Source organism: Bactrocera tryoni, chromosome 3, assembly GCF_016617805.1.
Source record: "Bactrocera tryoni isolate S06 chromosome 3, CSIRO_BtryS06_freeze2, whole genome shotgun sequence".
Classification (NCBI taxonomy): domain Eukaryota; kingdom Metazoa; phylum Arthropoda; class Insecta; order Diptera; family Tephritidae; genus Bactrocera; species Bactrocera tryoni.
In genome coordinates, this window is record NC_052501.1 from 46973380 (window position 1) to 46986056 (window position 12677).

Genomic DNA, 12677 nt, shown 5'->3' on the forward strand with positions numbered 1-12677 from the left:
TTATCGAAGTCCCAACATGCGTACATGAAGGGCCGATCAACCGAAACCGCCCTTCACGAGGTGATAAGTGTAATCGAAAAATCACTACACCACAAACAATACACCATGGCTGCATTCCTAGACATAGAGGGCGCCTTCAACAACATAGAAGTAAATGCGATAATTAATTCTCTGGCACATGGTAGCATAGACGACACTGTGTGCAGATGGATACTATCGATGCTTGAGAATAGGAAGATTATAGCTTCAAACGGCGCTGCAACACAAACAAGCTATGTGAGTAGAGGAACGCCTCAAGGGGGGGTCCTCTCTCCGATTCTTTGGGTTGCAGCGCTGAACGAAATACTACTCCAACTAAACGGTGAAGGAGTGAAAGCAGTAGCGTATGCAGACGATATAGTGTTGTTGGTTTCAGGCATGTTTCCTTCAACAGTCAGCGAGATTATGGAAAGAGCACTTCGTCGGTTAAACCTATGGGCTAAAAACAATGGTCTAGGAGTTAACCCGAACAAAACAGAACTGATGCTATTCACTAGCAGAACCAAAATACCTCAGTTTCAACTTCCGGTACTAAACGGTACAACACTCACTCTATCCCCCACAGCTAAATACTTGGGGTGGAGATTGACACCAAACTGTCCTGGAAAATAAATATAGAAAAAGAATAAACAAAGCATACATGGCCTACTATACTTGTAAGAAAATCGTCAACAAGAATTGGGGCCTTAAACCAAGTATAATCATGTGGATGTATACGGCTGTCATAAGACCTATACTTACATATGGAGCTCTGGTATGGTGGCCAGCGCTAAACAAACAATACAATATTAGAAAATTAAATGGAATACAAAGAGCAGCATGTGCGGGTGTTACGGTGCAATCAGGTCATGTCCGACTGATGCGCTCAATGTGATCCTGCATCAACTACCAATGGACATTTTTATTCACAAAACAGCAGCTATTGCGGCGATAAGAATAAAAGAATTGGGAGGTTGGAAACAGCTGAACTACGGACATAGTGTAATTCTAAACAAGTTCACTATTAACAAATCAGACTACATTCTCCCAAAGCTGGATTTCAGTAGACACTTCCAGGTGAGGATACCATCTAGACGAGAATGGAGAAGAGGTTCAATAGTAGAGGAAGATACCACCTCAGTCTATACCGACGGGTCCAAAATGGACTGCGGAGTGGGCACGGGGGTATTCTCCGCTGATCTAGGCATATCTCTCTCTATACGTCTACCGAACTCGGCTAGCATCTTCCAAGCAGAAGTACTAAGCATAGAAAAAGCCTGCGAGGTTCTATTAGAAAACCACGGAAATATACATAAAGCAACTATATTTACGGACAGCCAGGCGGCCCTCCTGGCATTGTCTTCACCCATGACAAATTCCAGTATAGTTCACAGCTGCAAGAGAGCACTAAGCTCAATAAAAGACAAGCTCCAGCTAAACTTGATCTGGGTTCCCGGACACAGGAACTTTTTCGGTAACGAAAAAGCAGACGAGTTGGCAAAGGCAGGAGCTTTCCTCAATGAATCCGAGGCGGAGCTAATACCAAGCCCGCTAGGATCGATAAAAGGAGAGATCAATAGACAATTTCAGCAAATTGCAAACAACAGGTGGAAAAACATTACAAAATGCGTCATAACTAAACAATTATGGCCAACATATGACAGGAAAAGAACAAATGATTTATTAAATAGGTCAAGAAAAAGTATTTACAGAATAACAGCTACCACAACAGGGCACTGGCCATTTGGGGAACATGCGTCCAAAATGGGATTGTCCTACAACGATATCTGCCGTGGCTGCGGAGTAGCAGGGAACAAGGAAACAATTTTCCACTTTCTCTGCGAATGCCCAGCTCTAGCACAGATCCGACACAAAGCACTCGGAATCCACCAAGCACCAAATCTTGAATGGATTTCCACCAAAAGCATATCGGACATAAGTAGTTTCATCGAAACCTCAAAATGGTTTGAGAGAGAAGGTGAAACGTAATAGCAGATACAGGTGGTTCTACGAATAGTGTATCAAAATGGCACATCAAGTGCTAATTGAGCCCGATAGGGCTGCACTCCTACCTACCTACCTACCTCATATGCTTCATCAACATATCTGTTGGTTTTGAGAGTCCTCCTTCTGAAAGGTGATCCACCCAAGTATGGGACTAACAATTTTCGGAATTGGCACAAATTTCGGGGTTGTCTCTACCGAGTTTGTGGCAGATGTACCCTGCCAAATTCTCAAGTCCGTCGTTGTTGAGAATCTCCAAGTCATCATTTTTTTCGATTGGGTCAGTGGAATTCAGATCAACTGACACACGTTGAAAAATATTACCTGCAAAAATATAATAAACATACATATGTACATGCGTATCAATAAATGGAATAAATTGTTAGTTATTATTATTAGTATAATTAGGATAAAAAACAATGGTTAGTATGCAAAAACTTAGTTTGTATGGAAGTGCATATTTGCATTTGTTAACATCAATACAATTTTATATAATAATGTTTTCTGTAGTTTTAGGTTTATAATACTATGTACGTTTAATATTTTGATAATTACCGGTTAGAGATAAGTAATTTCCTTCCAAATCTGGTGTGTTGTCGACTTCAACATTGCCTTCTTCTGTGATCGCTCCTTCGTTGTGACCAAGTATATAGGAACGCAGCCTATATTTGAACTCCTGCCTGTCAGGGCAGTCGTGAAGACTGCCTTTTGACCTGATTACGCCAAAAAAATTTTCCAAAACGTCCTGGTTCAATCCATAGGTCAAAACGTAATCAATTTTGTGCTGCTGTCTTAAGTCATTCAGCAGCAATTTCAAAGCATTATTGCTTTGGAGTATACCTGTAAATCATAAGTAAAATCAAAAACTGTAGAAAATCAACTTATCTAAATATATATGTAGCTTGAGTATTACCTTTTTGGAACGGAAGCAAACCATTTTTACCAATGACTCTCATTGATGAAACCAGCTCCGTCATCTGTTCCAGTACATTATTTTGTTTGTTCAAAGCCAAACCGTAGGCGTGCAAGCGTTCCCTCACTCCATCTTTGGGCACCCTGACATTCATTACGTCAAACCAGTCATTTGTCTATAAAATGAATATTTATAATATATGAACATTTTAATTAATATTTTAAATATTACTTACAATTTTGAAAAGTCGATGGCATTCCTCCCAATTTTCGTTATCTAGTAGACCTAAACTAGCCGCTCGAGTTATTGCTTGAGCAATTGTGTGGGAGAACAATTTTGTGGCTAATTTAACCTTTTGCCTTTCTGCTCCTGTCACAGACAAATGTTTCTGGGAAATTTTGTGCGTGATGGACAGCTCGTTGGACGTTAGCGAGAGAAGCTTCACAATTGATAGTAAAGCCCTGATCCAAAAAATGATTTCTTTGTAGTTTTATTAAGTGGGGGACATCAGCAAAAACCACAATCCTGTCTCCGTTGTGTGAAAACCTGCAATAGAAAAAAAATAACACAATTTAAAGTATATCATAATTTAAATAATTGTTAAGTGAATGTACCAAGGTTTCTCCGCATTAATTTCAAGATCACTATATAAGCCTCTATTTGATCCACCCAAATCGCTTACAATGGCAACAATATTGTAACCGCACTTTTTAACGTTTGACAAAATGCTAAACAATACTTCCTTCGTCATTTTGCAGTCATAATCGAAGAATACAGGCTGTTTCCACTTACTTATCAAACCTAAAAGAACAAAGTACATTAGAAAGAATTGACTTCAAGTAAATTAATGAGTTTAATTACCTCTTATCATTGCAACCTGAACATAGTTAACAGGAGGCAATGTCGAATCAGTGGATCTATCGTAGCAGTAACTCTTTCTGACCTTCATTTCATCAAAACTGAGTACACAAATTTTTTGCGCTTGTGTTAGCTCAGTTGCTGCCTTCAACAGTTTCATCACCGGCTCTATGACACCTGGAGCTACGTCAATTTTTTTTGACCACCATTGCAGAGTGCGCACACCTGGTAGAGGAAAGTTGTTTCTCCTCAAAAGTTTGTACGCTTTTGGGCTCGTTGAATATAGCGTGATCGACTTAGCTATGTCTTCTTCTTTCCAATTCCGCCGTTTGTTTCCATCCCTTAATTTTTCAATCTGTAATGATATGTGTAATAAACTTTAATATATTTTGCAACATACTTTTTAGAATTTCGGCACTTACCTGGCCGTTGGTGAAAATGCAGCTAAGTTTTTGCTCCAAATTATTTCTATGGAATTCCGCAGTTTTAATGGAAATCTTGAGACGTTTAATTTCTGCTAACTGCTCGTTGTTGCACTTATTCAAAGTGCTAACAACACTATTCAGCCTTTGTCTAAAAAGAATAGGAAATACACATACTTATGTAAGTAAAAGATACTTCATCAATATCAACTAGGACTAACATTTCTGTTTCCAAATGCAGTATTTTTTCGTATTTCTCATCGATGACCTCTTCTTCTGCAGTTTGAGGTGCCTCTCCAACCTCGTTTTCTTGAATTACTTCAACAGGTTCGGTATTCTTCAAGATTGTTGTCAACATCTCTTTTTTGGAACGAGACTCAATCCTCTTCTGCCGTTCATTAGCCTCTGCAGGAGCAGTGGTTAACGTGGGAAAAGCGCTGGGTAGCAACTTCGTTGGATTCTGCGAACTTAAACCTGCAAGAGTGTTGGGTTATAAAAGTGAAATTATTGTTATTAAAATGCTATAATTACCCATTTCAAACAGAAAATTTCTTTCGAAAGCTTCCGGTGCAAAGTGCACTTCACAAACGCACGCATTTTTAACGTTTATTTTGTCCGTCCGACGACAAAAATGAATCCATTGTTTTAATGCGGCTTTATCCTTAGGGAAATGAAAAATCTCCACTTCGTAGCACTATTTTTACCATTGTTATTATTACAACCGAACACTGCACAACGCATTTTAAAAATATAGAATTTAACAATTAATATAACACTAGAAAACACAATTCGAATTCACTTTCAATAGCGCGGGCGAATAATAAGTCAACCGCGACGTCAGCAAGAACAGCTGACCGAAAGCAAACATGCGCATTGCGTAATCTCTTTAGTCTATCATTCTTGGGCCAAAACGAAACAATGAAATACAAACATAATTACTTTTGCATGTCAATATGGAAATGCCGATGGCAAAACGCAAAGGCATATATTGCACATACTTATGTACATACATACATACAAGCGATTTCTTGGTTGAAAGCAAAAATTGAAGCATGAGAAATTTAAATGCCGACGGCAAAACGAAATTGCTTACATTTGTACATTGCGTATGAATTATGAAAATATCATCATAATGTTTAGGTAAATCTTTTATATATTTAAAATGAGTTATTATAAAATAAGATCACATATTCAATTAAAAATAAATTCTGTTGGGATTCGAACCTACGCACCTCCTACGTGCTCGTCGTAACTTTTGAAGCTCTTCCTACCTAGACCACCATTGACACTTGAATTGCCTTGTCCTAATTATGGTTTGGTTATGCATGAAAGAAATATACAATGGATCGCCGATTGTTACCTCTTTCCTTGCTCCTGCTGCGCATATGTATGTTTGTGTGCTTGTTCATTATTGAAGTTATACTGCTTTTTCTTTCCTTTGTCTTTCATTTCTGCGAATTCTCAACTATTTTATGTGACCTTTTGTTGAAATACCCTGCGTTGGCCGTTGAAAAATTAAGGCTATACTTTACAGGATTATTTCTGTAGTTAGTCTTCATTTAATCGACCCGCGATGACGAGGTATATCGTTTTATCTGACAGCGTGGGGTTTAAGAAGTTCATTTCTAATTGTGTCTTGTGGCATATTAGAAATGATGTTCCTTCGAAAATCGTTCGCTTGCAACGGATAAAACGACTTCTGAAGCGCTGAACACATAGAGAGCGACAGACTGCAACCTACATCTGTCAAATATTAAAATACACACGTTCTTATGGGCAGTGCTATTTTTACAGCTGCACGACTACACGACTGCAGGCTGACAGTTGTCGTTCTCGCTAACTTCAATATCCTCCTATTTTTGCCAACGACAGTTGGACGACAGTAGAGTTGACAGTAGAATGGAAGATAGAAAGAGGAGGTAGAGTGGTGATGCCACTAATATGTAAAATGTAAAATTTTTCACAGCTCTAACAAACTTGAAGTTATTTTACAAATAAAAGCATAAAATAGCTATATTATAGCTCTATTATATCATTTGTAATAACAATTGATAATTTAACGCAAAAACATTCACCTATTTACTAATTTTTTGCATAAAAAATTTCATTTTGAACAAAATATTAAAATGTCATTGAAGTGAAAGGAATTAGTATGGCCACAACGAAATTGTGTACATACAAAATGGACAATTGCGTTGTTTTGTGTACATGCCGGCCATTGTGTTGTTGTTGCTTCTCAAAATGTACATGTAGTAAGATGAACAACGACGTTTTCAGTTCACTGTCGTGCTGCTGCAGTCTGTCGCGCTCTATGTGTTCACCACTTGAGTGGTGATTTTAATGAATAAATTCATTTTGGTTGAAATGCTCTGCGTTGGCATAAGTAAAGTAATGGCAGTCACCGACTAAACCTCGTACTGAGCAGTTGAGTTAGCGTCTTTTTCTGAGTTTATAGCTATTCATATACATAGCTCTCTTTTGGTGTTCTTTTTTTTTGCACTACGGTCTGCTTACTTAAGTAACGCGATTAATACTTATTTTAAGTGAGAAATATAATCCAATACTTATATCAGTGTATTATAACTTTTCCACTGTGCCCCCGGCGTGCTTCCAGTTCGGGGACAACAGGTTTGCTGCGCTGGCCCAACGTCCCCAACCAAAACGTAAAAATTCGTATCAAAAACTGCAAGATGCTTTTCCTGACTTACTGCCAATAAAAAGTGATGATCCAAAGTATATTGTGATTAAATCCGACGAGAATTCTACACCCCTTTCGAAGATTTCTTGTTTTCGTGTTTACAATGCCTTACTTACCGTGAGCAAAGATATAAACAAAATTATTGAATTACGCGACGGCAGCCTATTACTGCTAGTGAAAAATAAGCAAGTAGCAGAAAAGTTTATAAAAACGAAATATCTTTTCAACATTGACGCTGTTAGCGCTAGCTATCATCAACATCTTAATTGTTACAAAGGCACCATTTATGCACCGTTTTTAAACGATGTGCCTGAAAGCGAAATAATAGAAGGACTGAGTTCTTACGAAGTTTCCGCGGTTTATAAGTTCACTCGCAAAGTTGAAGGTGTTATAAAGCCTACTGGTGTTATGCTAATATCATTCAACAAAATAAACATCGCATGGAGGATGACCTCTGTGCGACCTTACGTGCCTAATCCAATGCGCTGCAGGTCATGCCAAAAATTGGGTCATACGCAAAAACATTGTAAGGGTTCCCCAACATGCGAAATTTGCAATTTCCCTTCTCCACACGATAATGACTGCATCCGAGTTATGTGTGCGAATTGTTCTGGCGTGCATCGTTCTTCGGACTATACGTGTCCAAAGCATATGCAAACCAAAGAAATTTTAAAAATAAAGACAATAGAGAAGTGCAGTATGCACGAAGCCCTTAAAAAGTATAGAGGAAATACTTCCCTCCCTTCCCTCACTGCTAGCTTTGCACATGTGCTTCAACCTACAAAAGAGGTATCCTCTGTATCCAACACACCAACAAAAATTTCAGCCATCAACAATTCCACAAAATCTAAAAATACTCATAGAATTGCCGATAATGACTTGCCTAGTACATCAAAACAAAACGCAGAGGTCACCTCTGCACCCAACTCATCAATAAACTCTTTAACTAGAAAAAATCACTCATCAAACGCCAACAACAAACATATTTCCATCAACAAGCCTGCATCGATCAGTTCAGACTACAACAACGTCTCACATTCAGCTAAAAATATCAGCGACAACTGTACCCAACAAGCCTCTTTCTTAAATCCCAAACTTTTCAGTCCAACAACAGCCTCTCTCATTTCTAACTTAAACAACTCCTTAAACTCGCTTAATAAATATACTGACTTCAACAACACTACTACGAACACTACCGTGCAGTCTAATCCACCTAATCACGAAAATCTCTTTCCAACAACAAGCAATTCCAACGATAATCAATACTCTACTCAACATACTGAACAAATATAAATTGACTCTGAATAAATACGCTTAGCTTTTACTCTCTTTTGAACTAGTACTCAATTGGTGACACTCAGCTTCAACTGACTGCTCATATGAGTTGATATTCTAGCTCTCTTCTGTTTCCCTTTTTCTTTTTTTCCTACATAGATCTTATGATTCCATTATTGCAATGGAATTTAAACGGCTACACTAATAATTACAATGAGCTTCAATTATTAATACAAGATCATGCCCCAGCTATTATACTCTTAAATGAAACTCACATCTCTTTCAACTTGTCAGCTTTTACTCCTAAGCAGTACATTGGCATGTTTCACAATCTTCCACATATTAGCACAGGTAAAAGAGGTATTGCGATTCTCATAAGAAGAGATATTCCACACAAAATTAATGCCATTCAATCCAACTTGCTGGCTATGTCGATCGAAATTATCTTAATTAAAAAAATCACCATTATCTGCACCTATATTGCACCAGATGAACATTTTACCAGTACAGACATCCTGCAATTAATCAACCAAGCTTCTACTCCTTTAATTTTCGCTGGTGATTTTAATGCATGGAGTCCACTATGGGGCTCTCCAATAGCCAACAAGAGGGGCAAATGCATTGAAGACGCTTTACTTTTCTCTAACTTAATATGTTTGAATAACGGATCCGCGACACACTTTTTCACTCACTCCACTTTTTCCCATGTAGATCTTACAATGTGCACCGACACACTTGCCACAGAGTGCGAATGGAGTATACTCGATCACCTGCATGGAAGCGATCACTTCCCCATTATACTAAAATTGCACCTAGGTTCAACAACTAAAAACCACTAAATAAATAAGGTATTCAAAACTGATTACGCTGATTGGGAGAAGTTTCAGACACATTGCGAGATAAATGGCAATAATACCCAAATATCTGACAACCCTAACCAAGAAAGTGCGAGGTTAACAAAAATTATCCGTTCAGCAGCGAATGCTAGCATTCCTCATACAAAGCCAACAGCAAGTTCAAAGAGTGTTCCTTGGTGGAATAAAGAAATCGCTGAATTGCGGGCAAAAAAACAGACAGCTTGGTATGAATACAAACGCGCTCGATCACTAGTCAACTTAATATCTTTCAGGAAAGCCAATGCTCTTTTCCGTCGTTCCGCGAAACAGGCCAAGCGTAAATGTTTTCAGGACTTCACAAGAAAAATAAATCCTTCGTCTAGTCCTAAGTTAATATGGAACGCTTTAAAAAAACTTTCTGGAGTGCCTAGAAATCTAACCATGCATTGCGTAAAGGGGCCAACAGGTTTGGTAACCAATCCATCCGATATTTCCGAGTTATTTGCAAACCACTATTCTGAAACAAGCTCAGATATTTCATTCAGCACACAGTTTCAAACCTCTAAAACCACCACACGGTCCGACACTTCCTACTCTGTCTCCCCTCTTTCTTTTTCTGCTAAGCAAATAGAAACCTATATATATATTGATATCATCGGCCTCAACACCCGCGCCGTTAGTTCTGCTTTCTCCAGGCTGGACAAGGAAGCACAGAAAATGGGTCTGGCAGTGAACGAGGGCAAGACGAAATATCTCCTGTCATCAAACAAACAGTCGTCGCATTCGCGACTTGGCACTCACGTCACTGTTGACAGTCATAACTTTGAAGTCGTGATAATTTCGTCTATCTTGGAACCAGCGTAAACACCACCAACAATGTCAGCCTAGAAATCCAACGCAGGATAACTCTTGCCAACAGGTGCTACTTCGGACTGAGTAGGCAATTGAGAAGCAAAGTCCTCTCTCGACAAACAAAAACCAAACTCTATAAGTCACTTATAATTCCCGTCCTGCTGTATGGTGCAGAGTCTTGGACGATGTCAACAACGGATGAGTCGACGTTGCGAGTTTTCGAGAGAAAAGTTCTGCGAAAGATTTATGGTCCTTTGCGCGTTAGCCACGGCGAATACCGCATTCGATGGAACGATGAGCTGTACGAGATATACGACGACATCGACATAGTTCAGCGAATTAAAAGACAGCGGCTACGCTGGCTAGGTCATGTTGTCCGGATGGACGAAAACACTCCAGCTCTGAAAATATTCGACGCAGTACCGCCGGGGAAGCAGAGGAAGAGGAAGACCTCCACCTGCTGGAAGGACCAAGTGGAGAAGGACCTGGCTTCGCTTGGAATATCCAATTGGCGCCACGTAGCGAGAAGAAGAAACGACTGGCGCGCTGTTGTTAACTCGGCTATAATCGCGTAAGCGGTTTCTACGCCAATTAAGAAGAAGAAGAAATAGAAACCAGCATTTCACTGTCTGAATTCGAGTTCATTGCATCTACCGTTAAGGGTAAGTCCCCGGGGCAAGATAAAATTTCTTATCCAATTATCAGACATATGCCAAAAAGTCTCAAGCTCCGATTGGTAAAGCTTTATAACAAAATTTTCAATACTGGTGTCTACCCCCAATTTTGGAAAACGTCCTGTGTTATACCAATACTTAAACCACACAAATCCTCCGATGAACTTGCTAACTATAGACCGATTTCCCTCCTTCCATGTATGGGCAAAATTTTGGAAAAGATCGTGGCTAACCGCTTGATGTGGTATGCTCAGCGAAACAAGTTCATATCACCGAATCAAGTCGTCTACAAAAAAGGTCAAGGCACGTTAGATGTTTTAATCCAACTAGACTACTTCATTACTAACGTTTTGTCCAGCAAAAACCACGTGTCCGTACTATCTCTGGACTTTCACAGAGCTTTCGACAAAATTGGAGCCCACATTATTATTCGATAACTTAGAAAATGGAAAATAGGCCAGAATATGATACGTTTTATTACTAACTTTCTCACAAACAGAAAACTCAAAGTCAACGTAAATGGTTTTCCTTCTTCAACACTCCCGCTTTCTAATGGTACGCCGCAAGGCTCACCTCTTTCAGCCCTCCTTTTTATCATTGCTTTCGATGATATTAGTAGGATGATAAAAAATTACATAGGAGTTGAGCACCAGATCTATGCTGACGATGTCCTAATCTACACAAAAGTCTCTGACGTTAATTTAGCTCAATACTTATTTACTAATATACTCGCCAGTATTGAGACTTGATCACTGGAGTCTGGTGCTTCACTTTCCTTAGACAAAGCACATATCCTTCATGTATGTAGGAAGCAAAATTGCAACAGTATTTCACTAACCCACAACCAAACTAACATCGATTGTAAAACACAGCTGAAAATACTAGGATTAATTTTTGACTCTAATTATAATTTTAATGCTCACTGTAAATATGTCAGTAAATATGTCAGAAACTCGTTAATGTCACGATTAAACATTGTTAAATATCTCTCGTCTAAGCATTCATTTATTTATCCGAACGCACTAGTCAATGTTGTCAGAGCTTTGCTAACTTCAAAAATAGATTATGGGCTCCCCATCTATGGCAATTGCTCCAAAAGCAGTATCAACCTTTTAAATGCACCTTACCATTGCGCAATACGGCGAAGTCTCCGGGCCTTTCCAACCTCGCCAATAAAAACGATAATGGCTGAATCTGGTTTACCAACTATTCAAAATAAAATTATAGATTCTTCGCTTCAAATTCTTGCGAAAACGGCTGAGAACACCAACCCATTACTAAATACAACTATCACCCATGCCACGAAAAAAAGAAAAATTCCAAGAATACAATCGGCTATTTCGAGATGCTTAAGTTTCGCTGCAGAAAATAATATTTTACGTAACACAACACGCAAATTCACCACTCGACATCCTCCCTGTCTGATCCATGATAAAATACTACAGAATAAGCTTATGTTTTTGTCCAAGCAAAACACACCAAACGAAGTCTTTCAACAAACCTTTGCTGAACTGGAATCTAATTACACAAATAATGGCTGGAAGTTATTGTTTACGGATGGCTCCAAGTCCATCGCTTCCACTTCGTTAGCAGTTGTCACTGCCACAGGAGAAATTATTTGCAATTGGCTTCTTCCCTCAACGAGCTCTGTATTTACCGCTGAAGGATCTGCTATCCTTCATGAAGTTAATTACGCAAAAAAGACTAAAGGAAAGTTCCTCATCTGTACAGACAGCAAATCGTGTATGTCTGCAATATCGTCTCCTTCCAATCGCAATCCCATAATAGAAGTTATCAGGGACGCGGTCATTGGTGCCCCTCAGAAAATCCAAGTAATATGGATCCCTGGCCATGCTGGTATTACAGGCAACCACTTTGCAGACCTCGCTGCGAAAAATGTAGCCAGGACTCCTGCCTTAACATACTACGTCTCATCCAAGCAAGACATTCTTAACCTTATTAAGCACAAAATGCATCAAAAAAACGCAAGCGAATGGAAAACATTTAAACATCACTACGCGGTCATAAACCCAGCCAGAAATCGTATAATCTACTCGTCAACAGTTCCAACTAGCACAATGAAGACATATACTCGATTAAGGATTGAACACACTATCATAACACACG

At 39.0% G+C, this 12677-nt stretch overlaps 1 pseudogene; it reads left to right on the forward strand.

The window, feature by feature from the left end:
- Positions 1-5732: 5732 nt before the first annotated feature.
- LOC120773197 lies at positions 5733-5924 on the forward strand (annotated as a pseudogene).
- Positions 5925-12677: the final 6753 nt, after the last annotated feature.